Raw genomic sequence first — 17,529 nt, forward strand, 5'->3', positions numbered from 1 at the left:
GTTCCCAGTACAGATCCCTGCAGTCACCACTGCTCCCAGTACAGATCCCTGCGATCCCCACTGCTCCCAGTACTGATCCCTGCGGTCCCCACTGCTGACTATATCCCATTTACAGAATGTACCATTTATGATGACTTTTTGTTTCCTGTCATTTAGCCAATTCATTACCCATCTGCATATAGTTTCCCCCAGTCCCTGCTTATGGAGCTTCAGTATAAGGTTGTTATGTGGAACAGTATCAAACGCCTTTGCAAAGTCCAGATAAATCACATCAGCTGCATTACCGACATCCAGATTTGCACTTACCTCCTCATAGAAACCCAACATGTTAGTTAGACACAACCTATCTTTAATGAATCTGTGCTGTTATCAGTTATTATATTATTATCTACAATATATCTGCAGGTCTTCTCTTATAATGCCCTCATAAATTTTGCACACTACTGATGTCAGTCTTACCTTTCTTAAATGTCCGTACCACCTCAGCCATCCCCCAATCCTGTGGCACCACCCCAGTTACAAGAGAGGCTAAGAATATTATGAATGCCAGGGGATATGTCAGTGTTTAATTTGCTCAGATGCAGGCATACTTCTTCTTGTGTTATTTCCGGTGGTGACCTTTGATTTTTGCCTTGTTGAATGATACCTGAAACAGTTGTTTCATTGGTAAGCACGGATTAAAAGTGCCTGTTTAATATCCCAGCCTTTTCTTTGACCTCTAATATTATCTTGTTATTATTGCCTTTTAAGGGATCTATGCCATCTTTTTTTTTCCTTTTTGGCATTGATATATTTATAACATTTTAGGGGATTTATTCTAATGTCACTGGCAATTTGTTTCTCTGTGGATAACTTTGTCAGCTTGATTTCTTTTTAACATTTCTTACTTACAGTAGATCTTTATACTCTTGAAATGGTATTTCAGTATTCTCGGCTTTCAAGATTTTGAATGCCCTTTGTTTTAGTCTGATTAAACTTTGTAGTGTCTTATTTATCCATAATAGTTTCTTTTTAGTCCTGGACATTTTATTACCAGAGGGTATAAGTTTTCTACAGGATTCTAGTAGGATATCCTTAAACATGCCCCATTTATGGTCGGAATTCCCAGTTACCATGAGATGGTCCCAGCCTACTCGATTAAGCACTTACCTTAATTTGTTGGTATTGAAGCTTTCTCTGACAATGTCTCCATCACTTCTGTTTTTCTTTATCCAGGAGGCGCATTTGAGATCAAGAATCATGCATTCCTTAGAGATTTAGACTTTGATAACCTTCTAAGTCAAAAGCCTGTGTACGTTCCTCAGCTTGCATCAGCTGTGGACATCAGTTTATTCATCAGTAAGTAGAAAAGACGTCATCAAAACTTAGTGTCTGCTTGTCTTGTCTTCCATATTATGTGATAATCGGCTTCCATTAATATTAATGATAAATGGTGACTGTGTTATACTGACAACCTCTAATAACACTTCACTGTCTATGTCTTATAGACCATTATAATATGAAAAAACATCTGGTCTCAGAGGATGAGAAAGGCACAATTGAGGACAATGAGTGGTTTGACTTCCAAAATTTTACATCATCATCTGAAAGACTTTCTACAGTAAGTATGTGAATAATAAATCTAAAATATGCATAAAAAGACCCTTGAAAGTAAACATAAAATGATTTAATATCTTGTTGCTTCCGCATGTAACTCTATACCACCACTAACAGCATGATGAACGATGAAGATCCCAAGTCACCTCCAGAGTGTACCCCAACATCCAACAATGACAGTTCAGAAATGTGAGTAGATTATGGGATCTTTACTTGGAGCTCCAGGCTGATATATGTGCACAACACCAAATATAGGACAGAAATACCATAATATCATATGTAGCATCCATGGTTAGAGGTCATTGTGCTTTTGGCTTCAGAAACCTCTGGTGATAACAGCCCATGATTGTGGCCAGTCATGCATTTTTAGTAATGCCCACACTGTAGGAAAGATGTAGTATTACATGCCAGAAATTCTAGGTAGTTGTTTTCCACTCCGCTCTATAAAAGTTAGTTTTGAACATTAGACCTACCGCACTATGGCAGTCATATGTCCTACTAGGCCTTATAGTATAGTTAGTGTTCTTATAGTTTGACAACCCCTTTTATACTATTGCCTTGTGATTTACTTGCTTTTCTTCTTCCAAACAGGCAGAAAGAATCTGTCCCCGTACCTGATAGAGACGACCCTATTAGCATCCAACCATCCTCATCCTCACTATCAGGTATGTTCACATCTGCAGCACCAACAATGGGAATGTTGACTTCAAGGTTCGAATATTTCCACATGGTTTTTGTGTAATAGGTCTCCTATGTTATTCATGATTCATGGATCACAATTATTTTGCCCATGGGTCCACACTGAATCCCTATTTCACTAATTTTGTACAATTGTTTTCATGGATTCTGTGAGATACGTTGCAGTGTCAAATGACCAACATCATCGCAAGAAGACATCATCTCCTATAATAGAATATTGCTCATCAGTAATGCACCACATGGCGGCACACAGGGTGCTTACTGCTCTATATCAGTGACACATCTAATGCCCCTCAGATGGGATTATGTACATTATATAGGACTTATTCTGTCCTATTATGATATAATACCAGATTATCAGCACTATAGGATATAGGACTAGAACAATCCTACTATATACAGGAGACAAAGCAGATCCCATTAGGATATGTCATTACTGAGGGGTTTTTTTAACTTTCTAATCAGAATTTCCAGCGCAGACGGAAAGAATATCTGCAATAAATTTGATTAAAGAAGAAGAAAAATCAGAAACTAGAGAAAAGGGGAAAAAGAGACTAGGTAAGTGTGAGAATCAGCTCCATGTTGTGTGATGTCAGTAAGAATCATTCGTGTGGAGCAGATGTCATCTGTCAGTGATGGGATTATCACATGAATGATGGCTGACAATGATCCCTGACCTCTGTGTGATAATATTCCTCTGCTGTCCGGCCACAGTGACCGCACAGTGATATAATGTCATATGGAGTCCCATCACTTAAATTATATGTACTTTTCTTCTCATAGGTTCCATCTTCCGCCGGATCTCATCATCCTTCCGGCGCAGATTATCCAGGGCAGCGCAAGTATTTGCTTGTTGTTACTGCTGCCCTAGAACTATCTGAAAGACCTAAGCATCCAGCGCCCTGAAGGAGAGCAGATCCACCATCACTGCTGGACCATCACTGCTGGACCTGTTTAGAAGCGGGACTAACTCCTAGCCGCGGTCTACGGACCAAACATTGGGCATGGGCAGGGCCTTGGGGGCAGATCCCAAGTGCGCTCAACCATGTGAAATAGCTTACGCTCAGGAACATTGAGGGATAGCGCTATCGGATAGCTCTACCCGTTCATTTCCTTTAGGAATAGAGCTATGGGCTAGCTCTACCCATGCACTTTCTTCATGGATAGCGATATCGAATAGCTCCGAACAGTATTAACGACAGAGCTTTTTCATACAGAAGGAGAGGTACACCAGGTATTTATGCTTGCTGTTAGTCTGCACATATGCCAGTCTGGTGCATGGTTACTGTTACGGGCTGGCGGAACGCACAAATAATAAAGATGGAATAATATATGAGGTGCATTCGCAACCCAGGGCCCACCGTGCAGAGGTGACCAACTGCAGCTGAACAATGAGGAGAAGGCGTGTAGGGGAAAGCCAGACACCGGTGGGTAACCACTAACCCGGTGCTAGCAGGAATGAACTCCATTACTTCACGTAGTTCATGCCAGCTGGCAAGCAACTGCAACCTGTTAACGACACAGGTGATGATAATGTGAACCACCACTTGGAGCGGGTGCAATGTCCGCCCTGATGTACGCCACTAACCAGCCTGTCAACAGTGCTGGTGTCATGATCACGTGTGTCTGGTCGCAGATGATGCCGCAAGGCGAACCCATAACACACGTGACCCTGGATACACCGCCTCCAGTGGGGCGAATTTAAATAATAAAGCGTGCAGGTGGATACGCCGCCTCCACCTGGCGAATTTAGGTATTACACGCCATGCATACATATATCTGGAAACACCGCCTCCAGTAAGGCGCATTTAAATAATAAGGGGGGAACCTGGGTAACTTTAACAATGGTGGGCCCTGCGATAGGGAATGGGGAAATGGAGACCTCCTGCACTCCCCTGAGCCAGTGTCCCTACACTCCTCACATTCCCTAAACAGGCTCCGCACCTGTCACCGCACGCGTACCTTAACGCCCTTGCTCGCCCTGAGCCTAAACCCTCACTAGGGAATAGGTCGGTGCAGAGACTAATCCCACCACTGCACTAACAACACACATGAGGAAAGAGACAATACAGGGGAAACACCACTTATCTTTGCTCTGTTGCGTACGCTCCTAGCAACAGAGCCCACCACCTGCGTGCATCTTCTCCTCCACCCTGATCCATCACCATAACTGGATCAGTCACCATCGTGCAGCCTGGGAGCAGAGTCCATCACCACTTGCAGCAGTCCAGTACACAGAGTCCCAAGATGAGTCCAGCCTCTGCCAAGAATCCAAGCATGCTCGAGTCCAGTTCTCAGCAACCAAGTCGAGCATGCTGAGTGCAACTCTCTTCCTAGTCGCCACTCCTCTAAGCCATGCCCGCACTTCCCGCCAACACCATAAACTGCGACTCCACCAAGCCATGCCAGTCCTTCCTGCAGACACCATTAGCTGGCACTCATTCTCTCTGGCTGACTGCGCAGGACTCCTATCCAGCTCCATCCTTCCACCAGGCTCTCCAACAACTCAGCAAGAAATGAATATCACCAGCCGTGAGTGAACACCCAGAGCACACCTTTATAGGGAGTCACACCTGATCAATAATTAAGTGAACATTAACCTAAGCCTAAGGTGCGATACCGCTAACCACCACCGGGGACAGTCAAAACACCTTTGAACTCAACCAAAGTAAAAAAAGTTCACTTTGTGCTTTTAATACCGCCAGATCCAACACTGGATCATGACAGCTGGAAAGCGCACATACAGCGCACGGCGCTGCTCTGGCGGACACTGCGGTAGCAGTAGTCCAGAGGACTGTACTGGCCAACGCCCAGGACGCTAGTGGATGATGAGGAGACACACTGCGGTGCTAAGCAGTGTCAGAGCTAAGGTGCTGACTCTGATTCCTAACCCTAACTCATACGTAATATCCAAGGAAGGGGGAATTATAATGCATCAGTCACCAGGCTCATTCATCCATCATCACACATACACTAAGCACTATAGCCTCAGAGTCTATCATAGCGCATGGCAGGGCGGCCATGCAAACCTTTTATAGCCGTGTCCTTCTGGAACCTTCCTGATCCCCCTGATGGTCCAATCAGAACAGGAGAAGGACCTGAGCATGTGACTCCAGATCCCCAATGGGAGATCGTCCCATGAGCATGCTCAGTGGAGCGACGGAAGGACGTAGACTCTGGAGTCTTTTGCTGCTGGCCAGGCTGCATTGTCATACCTGGACCAGAGGTGGCAGCAGCAGCCGAGCCCACACTGCTGGTGTGAGCAGAACGTCGGGATCGAGTAGTCTGCTGAGCAGGCTCCACTGTGGCCAAGGATGAATGGGAGACCGTCGACGGCAAGGCTTGGGATTCCTGCAGTGCAGTGCCCAAAACCTGACGCCTAACATTACCCCCTCTTCTAGGGCCCCCTCCCCTCTGAGCCTTGTTGCGCTCAAATGCCGCAATAAGGAGCGGGGTGTGGATATTCTCCACTGGCTCCCAGGTCTGAGCCTCTGGACCATGGCCCTTCCAGTCCACCAAATAAACCTTTTTTGCCACGCACTACCCTGCATCCCACGATGGCGTTGACCTCGAAATCGTCCGAAGACAGGTCGGATGTCCCGGCAGATGACTCGGAAAACCGGGACAAGTGAGCAGGCCTAAGGAGGGACACGTTAAAGGTGTCAGAAATGGCCAAGTAAGGGGGAAGGGCCAGGCGATAGAGCACAGGATTTACCTGCTCCAGGACCTTGAAGGGACCAATGTAGCATGGTGCAAACTTGGTGGACTCGACCTGCAGCCTGATATTGCGGATAGAGAGCCACACCAAGTAGCCATGGACAAAAGTCGGAGCGGGACCCTTGGTGCATGTCGGCGGAAGCCCTCATTCTCTCCTTAGAGGCCCGGATGGCATCCTGAGTGCGGTCCCAAATGTCGCGAGCCTCCACTGCCCAGTCTGTCACCCTGGAATCAGTGGAAGACACTGGCATCGGAACAAGGACGCGTGGATGCTGGCCGTAATTAAGGAGGAAAGGAGTCTGGCTGGTGGAATTGGCTACTGAGTTATTCAAGGCAAATTCTGCCAACGGTAGTAAGGATGCCCAGTCATCCTGCCTGGCCGAGACAAAATATCACAGGTATGTGACCAGAGTTTGGTTAGCTCTCTCAACCAACCTGTTTGTCTTGGGGTGATAGGCAGAAGACAAATTTAGCTCGATGCAGAGCAGACTGCAGAGCTCCCTCCAAAACCGAGATGCAAACTGAGGACCCCGATCACTAACAATCTTGTCCGACATACCGTGCAAAAGAAATACGTGCTTAATGAACAGCTTAGCTAGATCTCGAGCAGAAGGCAGCTGCGCGAGTGGCACAAGATGCACCATTTTAGAAAAATGATCAGTGACCACCCAGATGACCGTGCTGCCGCTGGATTTGGGCAGGCCAACCACAAAATCTATGCTGACCATCTCCCAGGGTCTGTCTGCCACCGGCAAGGGGTAAAGTATCCGAGCGGTCTCTGCCTAGAAGACCTGTTCCGGGCACAGGAGACGCATGCCTGAATGTATTCACTCGCGTCCCGAGCCATATGTGGCCATCAATAAGTCCTTCCCAGGAGTTCCGTGGTCCGCCTTGCTCCAAAGTGACCGTCCACCCTAGACGCGTGAGCCCAAGAGAGAACCTCTGGCCACAGGTGGGGGAACAAAGGTCTTGCCCGGCGGCGCTGACTCAAGAGCAACCGGGGCCACGGTCCTCAGAGTCTCATAGGGGATGATTAGCTGAGGCTCCGCCTCCTCCTCCTCCACTGATACCACCGAGCGAGAGAGGGCATCAGTCCGAACATTCCTCTCACCGGACAGATAGTGCAGTGTGAAGCAGAAACCGGAGAAGAAAAGCGACCACCTGGCTTGGTTAGAGTTCAAGCGCTGGGCAGTTTGCAAGTACACCAGGTATTTATGGTCGGTGTACACCTGAAAGGGAAACTGAGCTCCCTTCACTCAGAGAAGGCCAACTTCATTGCCAGCAGCTCCCTGTCCCCGATGGAGTAGTTTCTCTCTGCCGGTGAAAAGGTCTTTGAGAAAAAGAAGCAGGGATGCTTCCGACCTTGAGCATCCTTCTGGAAAAGGACTGCTCCAGCACCGATGGACGAGGCATCTACCTCTAGGATAAAGGGTTTATCCACATCGGGACGATGAAGGATAGGAGCGCCAGCAAAATGGGTCTTAAGGGCAGAGAAGGCCACGGAGACCTGTTCCGACCAAACCTTGGGATTGGCTCCCTTCTTGGTGAGGGCGACCAAAGGAGCCACCTGGGTAGAGAAGTGGGGAATGAACTGGCGGTAGTAATTAACAAACCCCAAAAAACGCTGCACTGCTTTAAGAGAGTGGGGCTCCTGCCAGTCCATTACCGCCTGCAATTTGGCAGGATCCATAGCCAACCACTAGGCTGAGATGATATAGCCCAGGAACGGCAAAGACTCCTTCTCAAACTGACACTTCTCCAACTTGGCGAAGAGAGAATTCGCCTGCAAGCGGTCGAAGACCTTGCAGACGTCTCTCCGGTGAGAGGCCAAATCTGGAGAAAAGATAAGAATGTCATTCAGATAGACCACCAACGAGGTGGAGAGTATATCACAAATGACATCATTCACAAAGTCCTGGAAGACAGCTGGTGCATTACAAAGGCCGAAGGGCATGACCAGATACTCATAGTGACCATCCCTGGTATTAAAGGCCGTCTTCCACTCGTCCCCCTCACGAATGAGTATCAGGTTGTAAGCCCCCTGTAGATCTAGCTTAGTGAAGATATGGGCCCCAGGCAACCTGTCAAATAGCTCAGATATCAGGGGTAGTGGGTACTTGTTTTTGACGGTTACAGTGTTAAGACCCCTGTAATCAATGCAAGGGCGCAGTTCTCCACTCTTCTTCTGTACGAAGAAGAACCCCACCCCCGCTGGTGACATCGACTTCCTAATAAATCCCCTTGCCAGGTTCTCCCGAATGTATTATGACATGGCCTCCGTCTCCGGCAGAGACGGGATATGCGCGACCTCGAGGAGGCTCTGCGCCTGGCAAAAGGTCTATAGGACAGTCGTAGGGACGATGTGGAGGAAGAGTCTCAGCAGATTTTTTGGAGAACACTTCTGCATACTGCTGGTAATGCCTTGGGAGTACGGAGAGATCCGTGGGAACCTCGGTGGAGGCTATCTGAACGCATTCCCTCATGCACCTACCCTCACAGGACTTGCTCCAACCCAGTATTCTCCCCGAGGACCACTCTATATGGGGAGAATGGCAATGGAGCCAGGAAACTCCTAGGATGACCTGGTCGATGCCCTCGGGCATGATGAGAAGAGACGTCTCGTATTGGGACGGCGAGAGCAAGAGCCCAAGGGGAGCTGTCTGGTGTGTGATTTGGGATGGTAAGGTCGAACCGTTCACCACCCTGATGGTCATGGGGTGAAGAAGTGGCACCAAGGGAACTGCGTGCCGTTGGGCGAAGGCCGAGGACATAAAGTTTCCCTCCGCCCCGGAGTTCACGCAGACCTCTAGCTCCCAGGTGGAAGTACCACTCTCTAACGTCCCTCTGAAGGACAGTTTGGAGGAGAAAGTTCCAGTGTCTAGTAGGCCTCCTCCGACTACCACTAGACGCAGCCGTTTCCCAACCGGAGAGGGCACCTGCTGGCCAGGTGACCAGGCTGTCGACACTGGAAACAGCGTATGGAGGTTCGCACCGGGTGAGACTTGGAACCGGTGCGAGACAGATCCATGGCCTCCAGCGGCACAACTCCCAGATCGGGAGGATCCAGAGGTCTAGAGAAGGCAGGAGCCAACCTAACCCTCGGTCTGGACTGAGAACGCTCCAACCCGCGCTCCGTAAAGCGGAGATCTATGCTGGTGGAGGGAGATATCAGCTCTTCCAGACAAACGGGAACCTCCCTGGTCGCTAGAGCATCCTTAACGTGCTCCGCCAAACCTCTCCAGAACACAGGGATGAGTACCTTATCAGGCCTTTCCAGCTCAGAAGTCAGTGTCCGGAAGTGGACAGCATAATGGCTGACCGAGAGGGAACCCTGTGTTAAGGCCAATAACTGAAGAGAGGTGTCGTGTGTGACCTGTGGCTCCAAGACCTGTTTTAGGGATGTCAGGAATTGGGCAGCACTCAGAACCATGGGGTCACCACGCTCCCACAGTGGGGTGGCCCATTCCAGAGCTCTGCCCTATAGAAGGGAGATGATGAACCCCACCTTAGCCCACTCTGAAGGGAATCACGTGGCCTGTAACTCAAGCTGGATAGAGCACTGGCTCACGAAACCCCTACAGGCAGTGCTGTCGCCCGTGAACTTGTCGGGCAACGGGAGACGGGACAATGTCGGGGCAGAAATGGATGTGGAGGCGCGGGAGACTGCCTCTGCTGCTGCCTGAACGGTGACTGCAGTGACATCCGCAGCTGAAGCTGAGCGGTCGAGAGCAGACAACCTGCCCTCCAGCAGCTGGACATATCGCTGCAAGCGCTGCTCGTCTGTCATTGTTAGCCAGTCCCTGGCACTATGATAATGTTATGGGCTGGCGGAATGCACCAAATAATAAAGATGGAATAATATATGAGGTGCGTTCGCAGTCCGGGGCCCACTGTGCAGAGGTGACCAACTGCAGCTAAACAATGAGGAGAAGGCATGTAGGGGAAAGCCTGACACTGGTGGGTAACCACTAACCCGGTGCTAGCAGGAACGAACTCCGTTACTTCACGTAGTTCGCGCCAGCCGGCGAGCAACTGCAACCTGTTAACAACACAGGTCACGATAATGTGAACCACCGCTTGAAGCGGATGCAATGTCCGCCCTGACGGACGCCACTAACCAGCCTATCAACGGTGCTGGAAAGCGCACATACAGCGCACTGCGCTGCTCTGGCGGACGCAGTAGTCCAGAGGCCTGTACTGGCTGACGCCCAGGGCACTAGTGGATGATGAGGAGACACACTGCGGCGCTAAGCAGCATCAGAGCTAAGGTGCTGACTCTGATTCCTAACCCTAGCTCATACGTAATATCCAAGGAGGGGGAGATTATAATGCGTCAGTCACCAGGCTCATTCATCCATCATCACACATACACTAAGCACTATAGCCTCAGAGTCTATCATAGCGCATGGCGGGGCTGCCATGCAAACTTTTTATAGCCGTGTCCTTCCGGAACCTTCCCGATCCCACTGATGGTCCAATGAGAACTGGAGAAGGACCTGAGCATGTGACTCCCAATCCCCAATAGGAGATCGTCCCATGAGCATGCTCAGTGGAGCGACGGAAGGACTTAGACTCTAGACCTGGATCAGAGGTAACAGCAGCCGAACCCACACTGCTGGTGTGAGCAGAACGCCATGATCGAGAAGTCTGCTGAGCAGACTCCACTGTGGCCGAAGAAGAATGGGAGACCATTGACAGCAAGACTTGGGATTCCTGCTGTGTAGTTCCTGGAACCTGATGCCTAACAGCTACACCCCATTGCTAGGTCAGTCTGATATGTGGTTACACCCCATTGCATGGTTCATAATCCCAGCGCACTCCCGAAGGGCGCGCAATGACTCGTTATTAACTAAACTAAAAAAACTTTTGGTTTATTGAAATTTTTTTGCACATTTATCAATCTTAGCTATTTATTTTGTTGTCTGATAAAATTCAAAAATTCAGTACATACAGATACTGGCCGTTGGCCGGTTGATGCAGCCTTATATGTATATCCTTATTTATTGTAAAGGTGGCCACACCTTATACTACAAACTAGAGATGAGCGACTTTGCCTTTTTTCGGGTCGAGCCGGGTTTCATGAAACCTGACTTTCTAAAAAGTCGGGTCGAACGAAATCAGCCGACTATAGGGAAAAGTCGGGGTCTGACTGAAACACGAAACCCAATGCAAGTCAATGGGGAAGCAAAGTCGGCAGGGAGTGGAGGACAGTAAACACACCTACAGTGCCCATTTCAATGCCAACGACATCAATTCTTATTACTTAAGCTTGGCAACCTTAATTTACTTTATAATAATAGTTTACGCATTGAAAACTGGGGGTTATTAGGCTAAAGTTGTGGGGGGCTAGGGCTGGCGCCAGGTTTTCGTGTGCCCTGGGCCAAAGAGTGTCAGTGCGCCCTTTTAACACATACCACAATTCATAATGCTCCGATACGGCACAGAAATATAGGTATAGTACAATGAAAAATACTTCACTGCTTACATAACATGACTGATATTATCTATTTGAAATTCTACAATAGCTCAAAAAACGGACAGTATATTACTCCATACAGTATTATGGGCACCACTTAGTGTGTCATACAGAATAATGAGCCCACTGTCTTATGGGCCCAAATAATGCTCCATAAAGTCCATATATAATGGGCCCCATTTCTAATCATCCAGTGTATAATGGGCCCCGTAAATGCTGCTCCAGTGTTTGATGTCCCCCATTTGGAATGCTCCAGTATATGATGGGCCAAATGGATGATGCTCCAGTGTATGATGGGCCCCATATATCATTCTCCAGTGTATATTGCTCCCTAAAAAATGCTCCCAACATTTTAAAAAAGTTAAATACCTCTCCTCGCTGGGCACTGCTCTACTCTGGACTCCTCAGCATTGCCATTTTAAAGCTCTCCGCACTTGTACTGTTTCGGTAGAGGGCATACAGACGTGATGTCAATGTGCTCTGTAACCTGAATGTCACTGTCAGGAAAGGCGGAAAACGTCACAGCGGTGGAGCAGGGAGAGGTAAGTATTGCAAGTGCTGTGGCCCTGATCAAGCATGGGGGGCCCACTCGTGGGCGACGGCACTGGCACAGGGCCCCTCATAGTACGACGGTATGTCTGACGGCGAGCGGGCCCTCCCACCGGCAGAGACACTTTTGCGTACTATGAGGGGCCCTGTGCCACTGCCGTCGCCCACGAGTAGGACCCCCCCACCTGCTCAGGGAACCGGCACTTTCATCTGCACCTTCCTCTGTGTCACCGTGTAAGGTGGTATAGGATGCGGGAAGGGGCACCTGAGTTTCATCAGTGTCACATTCTGGCTCTATAGAGTGCGAGAGGAATGTAGTGCTGTCGGTGAATGTACCAGCGGAATCATCTAGCAGTGGCTGTGCATCAGTGCACTCCATCTTCGATTCATGTTGGACTGGGGAACTCACAATTTCACTTGATAACACAGGCATGGCCTGTGAAAAGAGCCCCATGGAGTAATCTGAAGCGTGGGCTGCCGCATCCTTCACTTTTAGTGGGGGTGAAGGAGACAAGGAAAGGGGTGGTTCCTGACCAGAAACCTGCACAGACGACTCTTTGCTTGCAGTTTTTGTAACTTCAGAAGAGGAGGCAATAGAGCTGGAAGCTGTTTAGGCAATGTAAGCCAAAACCTGTTCCTGAGGCTCCGGCTATAAAAGCAGTTTACCTAATCCCAGAAAAGGGAGCCTTAAAGGCCTTCTTATGCCAGCTGATGACGCAGGCTCAACACCTCCTGCCTTAGCTGCTATTGTGCTTTTGGCAATACCAGCATATGCACCACCACCACCATCAGTACCAGCCGGCCCCCCCACACCCACGTCAGCGGCCTCTTCCACCATACGTAATAATTTTTGTGAAAATGGACTAAAAACACCAGCAGATATATGGTACTGTTTCAGAAACAGACAGCTCTAAACAGTCTAGGGATAATTGCAAATCTCCGTATATATTTCATGAGTCAGACACAGATGGTCGCAGGCTCAGTAAGGATTAGACAATAATCTAAAAATTTGCAAAGGGGTACAGTATCACTAGATACAAGGTATATATAGTATAGTTTAAACATACTGAATCTCCGTATACATTTCAGGAGGCAAACACAGACGCTCTCAGGCCCAGTATGGATCCGACAACAATATCGAAAGTTGAGAAAGGGTACTATGGCGCCCCTGAGGGTACGGTCACCACAGAGGTACTGCACCTCATCCAAAGGTGTGGTATCCCACCCTCAGGTAAGGAGGGATCACCACTCAGGACTCCTAACCCTGCACTCAACACACACACTAGTTAGTCAGTGCTTTCTGGGTGTACCCAGCGGGAGGATGGCCTCATCCCAGACCAGGAAATGGTGTTGGGGGTTAGTGTGGAAGGTAGGCACAGTGGGAGGAGCTTAGGTAGTGGAGTTATTGTGGGCATCCAATCAGAGAGAGCAAGCTGACAGTTGATGAGTGTAGCTAGTCTGAGGTAAATGGATCTTTCTAGAGAATTGTCAGTCAGTGACAGGACAGAGTAAGAGCAGGATTGCTGTGAGAGGGCTGAGGGTCAGAGAAGAGAGAAAAATCTTGTCCAAGCTCATAGACTGGAAGCAAGGGGTCCTTGGGGCACGGGAAGTGCAATAAGCCACCCGTGAAGCCCGTTTCTGGAGAAGGAAGGACCAGGCCTCGTTGGGGAAGGTGGCTCCTGAAGGTAGTGGAGAAATACAGGGCTCAGCTAGAAAGACAGAGGCTGAGGTAACTTTAAGTGCCTCAGTCGCAGCCGCATTCAATACTCAAAAAGGCAGCTGTTGGAATGAAGGAACCCGGAGCCTGACCCACGTCGCCCGGGGTGATTCGTGGCTGCCAGCTTGGGACACTGTTTGCGAAGGCGCATAGCAGGAAGGAAGGGAAAGATCAGCGCAGAGACACGGCCTAGAAAGGATACACAAGGAAGAGTCTTGAACAGGTGTTCCTGATATAGCTTGGAGTTTGCCGGACCCCTCCCTCGGATGACACAGTACCAATCATCTTGTGCACAAAACTTTAGAGGAAAAACTCAGAAACTGCACCCAACTGTGTCCTTGGTGGCTTTTACAAATCGCCTGCTACACACGCTACACTCACCATCACCGTCAATGGCTCACAAACACCATCTCAACTGCCCTGGGATACAGCTCTGCCCGTGGAGAGCTTCATCATCTTGGCTGCTTTAGCACCGGCCCAGAGGAACTGCATTGCAGCGTCGGCTACCCTAGCCAATTACCCCTTTTCCAAATTAATTATCATACCATCTTCCCCCTCATCTTAACTGTCATCTTCTTTATTGGACACCCAGGGCCACGGACCGGGTCCCAATCACCACCGTGACATACTTCCCCCTTAAAAGAGACTGAAAGGCCCGAAACTGAGTAACCCCTGGCCCTGCATAGCGTTTCATTTTAACACCAGATAACAGGGATATATTGCATAGTTTCAACATTATAAATCTAATATATAAAGCTCAAAGTGTGTATGTATGTGTGTATGTGTGTGTGTATGTTTGTATGTCCGGGATAGGCATCCGCACTGTCGCAGCTACAGCCACAAAATTTGGCACAGTCACACGTCTGGACCCCGAGAGTGTCCTAAGCTATGTTGTGAGGTGAAATTTTAACCCCGCGCGTTCCAATTCACCAAACAATTTTGCCCCTATCTACATACTGGGGAAGCAGTGTGTGCGTATGAAGCTCCGCCCCTCATTATGATGTCACATTGGTTGCCATGGCGACGCTGATGTCATCATAGGTTGCAAGCCCCGCCGCCGCTCATTATGACATCATAATGGTTGACTATGGGATGGAGGATGTGTGATGGGTATATGGGCACTGGGCTATGGGATGGAGGATATGTATGACGGGTATATGGGCACGGGACCATGGGATGGCGGATATGTATATGGGCACGGGACTATGGGATGGAGGATGTGTGATGGGTATATGGGCACTGGACTATGGGATGGTGAATATGTATGATGGGTATATGGGCACGGAATTATGGGATGGGAGATATGTATGATGGGTATATGGGCATGGGACTATGAGATGAAGGATGTGTGATGGTTATATGGGCACTCGACTAAGGGATGGCGAATATGTATGATGGGTATATGGGCATGGGACTATGGGATGGAGAATATGTATGATGGGTATATGGGCATGGGACTATGGGATGGAGAATATGTATGATGGGTATATGGGCATGGGACTATGGGATGGAGGATGTGTGATGGGTATATGAGCACTCGACTATGGGATGGAGGATATGTATGATGGGTATATGGGCACGGGCCTATGGGATCGTGGATATGTATGATGGGTATATGGGCACGGGACTATAGGATGGAGGATAATTATAATTTGCTATAACTAACCACAGTTAGTTACTATGTCCGGGCAGCGCCGGGCTCTTCAGCTAGTCTACTTATATATTTGAGGAGGCAGACACAGAAGCTGTCATGGCCAGTATGGATTCGACAACAATCTAAAAAGTCAAAAAAGGGTACAGTATCACCAGATCCAAGGTATATATAGTATAAGTTCAACATTCTAAATCTCCATATTTATTTCAGGAGGCAGACACAGACGCTCTGAGGCCCAGTATGGATTACACAACAATATAAAAAGCAGCAAAAGGGGAATGGATCCCAAGCGTACTGCTGTATACAGTGTTGGGGTCATTTGGCGATCTACATATATATTTCAAAAGTAGCACACAGCCTCTCACAGGCTCAGTATGGATTGCACAAGAGTATAAAAACTTGAAAAAGGGTAATGTTTTCCAATCGTTCAGCTGCATACAGTGTTGGTGTCATTTTAAATCTCCTTATATTTTACCAGAGTAAGACACAAACTCTCACAGACTCAGTATAGATTACACCAGAATATAAAAATGAGGAAAAGGGAAATGTATTCGAAACGTACACTAGTATACAGTGTTGGAGTACTTTGAAATCTTCGTTTATATTTCAGTGTCAGTTTGCCCATCCAGACTCTCCGCTAGAGGAAGGTAGATGGATAAAAGTACAGATATAAAGTTGAGTGATTTTAGATGTTTTTGAATTATTAATCACGGGAAAACCTCCCGGGAGAATTCGCAGAGGTGATGCTGATCCTCAATAACTTTAACTGTGGATTCAGCTAAAACACAAATTAGTGAACAAAGGGTTGCTGTATTACAGTAGCGTCGATCCCATCACAGTAATCGTCTCCATCAAATTCTGATCACAGGGAGAGCTGTAGACATGGTCCTCACTGCCTATCATGATCTGTCTGGTCACTTTGGAGTGCAAAACACACAAGCCACAGGCCGTAGGGGATTCTATTGGATTTCCATGAGAGGAGACATTGAAAAATGGAGGCAGGAATGTCACATGTCTGTGACTATGAAAAATGTGAAAGGTGATCATAAATCACCACTGCATCCGATTGGGAGTTGACGTCCATTACAAATGGTAGCCATTGTTAATCTAAAGGTAGAGGCCAGCAGCACAGGACATAGCTACAACTTAGCCATCATCAATCAGTACACCAAATTTGTAGTGGCCGTCCCTGTGACGGATTTAACTGGCCAGACTACACAGCGGTGGAGCATGGAGAGGTAAGTATTGCAAGTGCTGTGTCCCTGAGCAAGCAGGGGGGACCCACTCGTGGGCGCCGGTACTGGCACAGGGCCCCTCATAGTACGCCAGTGTGTCTGACGGCAAGTGGGCCCTCTCACCGTCAGAGACACTTTATTGTACTATGAGAGGCCCTGTGCCAGTCCCGTCGCCCAAGGGTGGGGCCACACACCTGTTCAGGGCAACAGCACTTGCCCGGGTGCGGCAGGTGTTGACCCTGGGCCTGGGGTGGGGGGCAGCAAATGGAGGAATTGGAGAAGTCAGAGGAAGAGGAGGACAAAAGAGAGCCTTTTTTCTGCCAACCTATGTGCTATCAGGGGAAGGTGGGACAAAATCTTTTGAAACCCATGCATGGTTCATTTTAATGAAGGTTAGATCATCAACATTTTGGGTCGACAGAAGGGTCCTTTTTTCTGTCAGGATTGATCCAGCAGCACTGAAGACTCTTTCAGATAGCACACTAGCAGCAGGGCAAGCGAGCTCCTGTAAGGCATATTGTGCCAATTCAGGCCAGGCGTCCAGTTTAGAGGGCCAATAGTCAAAGGGGAATGACCTGTGAGAGAGAACATCGATATGGGAGGAAAAGTAGTTTGTAACCATAGTTGACAACTGCTGCCTCCTGTCACTTTTAATTGATGCAGTATTAGCAGTCGTGTGAGCGGTACTTGAGAAATCATTCCACAACGTAGTCATTAAACCCCTGTCTCCAACGCCACTTCTGTTGTGTGCACCACGAACACCTCTTCCATTGTGCTCACTACAGCTCATGGGAGAACCAGCTGTGTGCTGGGAAAGCCTCAAACAACCTGTTTAACAGAGTTGCTTGTTTGTTATCCAATATTAGCTCTAGGTTCTCCTGTGGCA

Source organism: Dendrobates tinctorius, unplaced genomic scaffold (assembly GCF_039654945.1).
Source record: "Dendrobates tinctorius isolate UK_male_01 unplaced genomic scaffold, ASM3965494v1 ptg000154l, whole genome shotgun sequence".
NCBI lineage: Eukaryota > Metazoa > Chordata > Amphibia > Anura > Dendrobatidae > Dendrobates > Dendrobates tinctorius.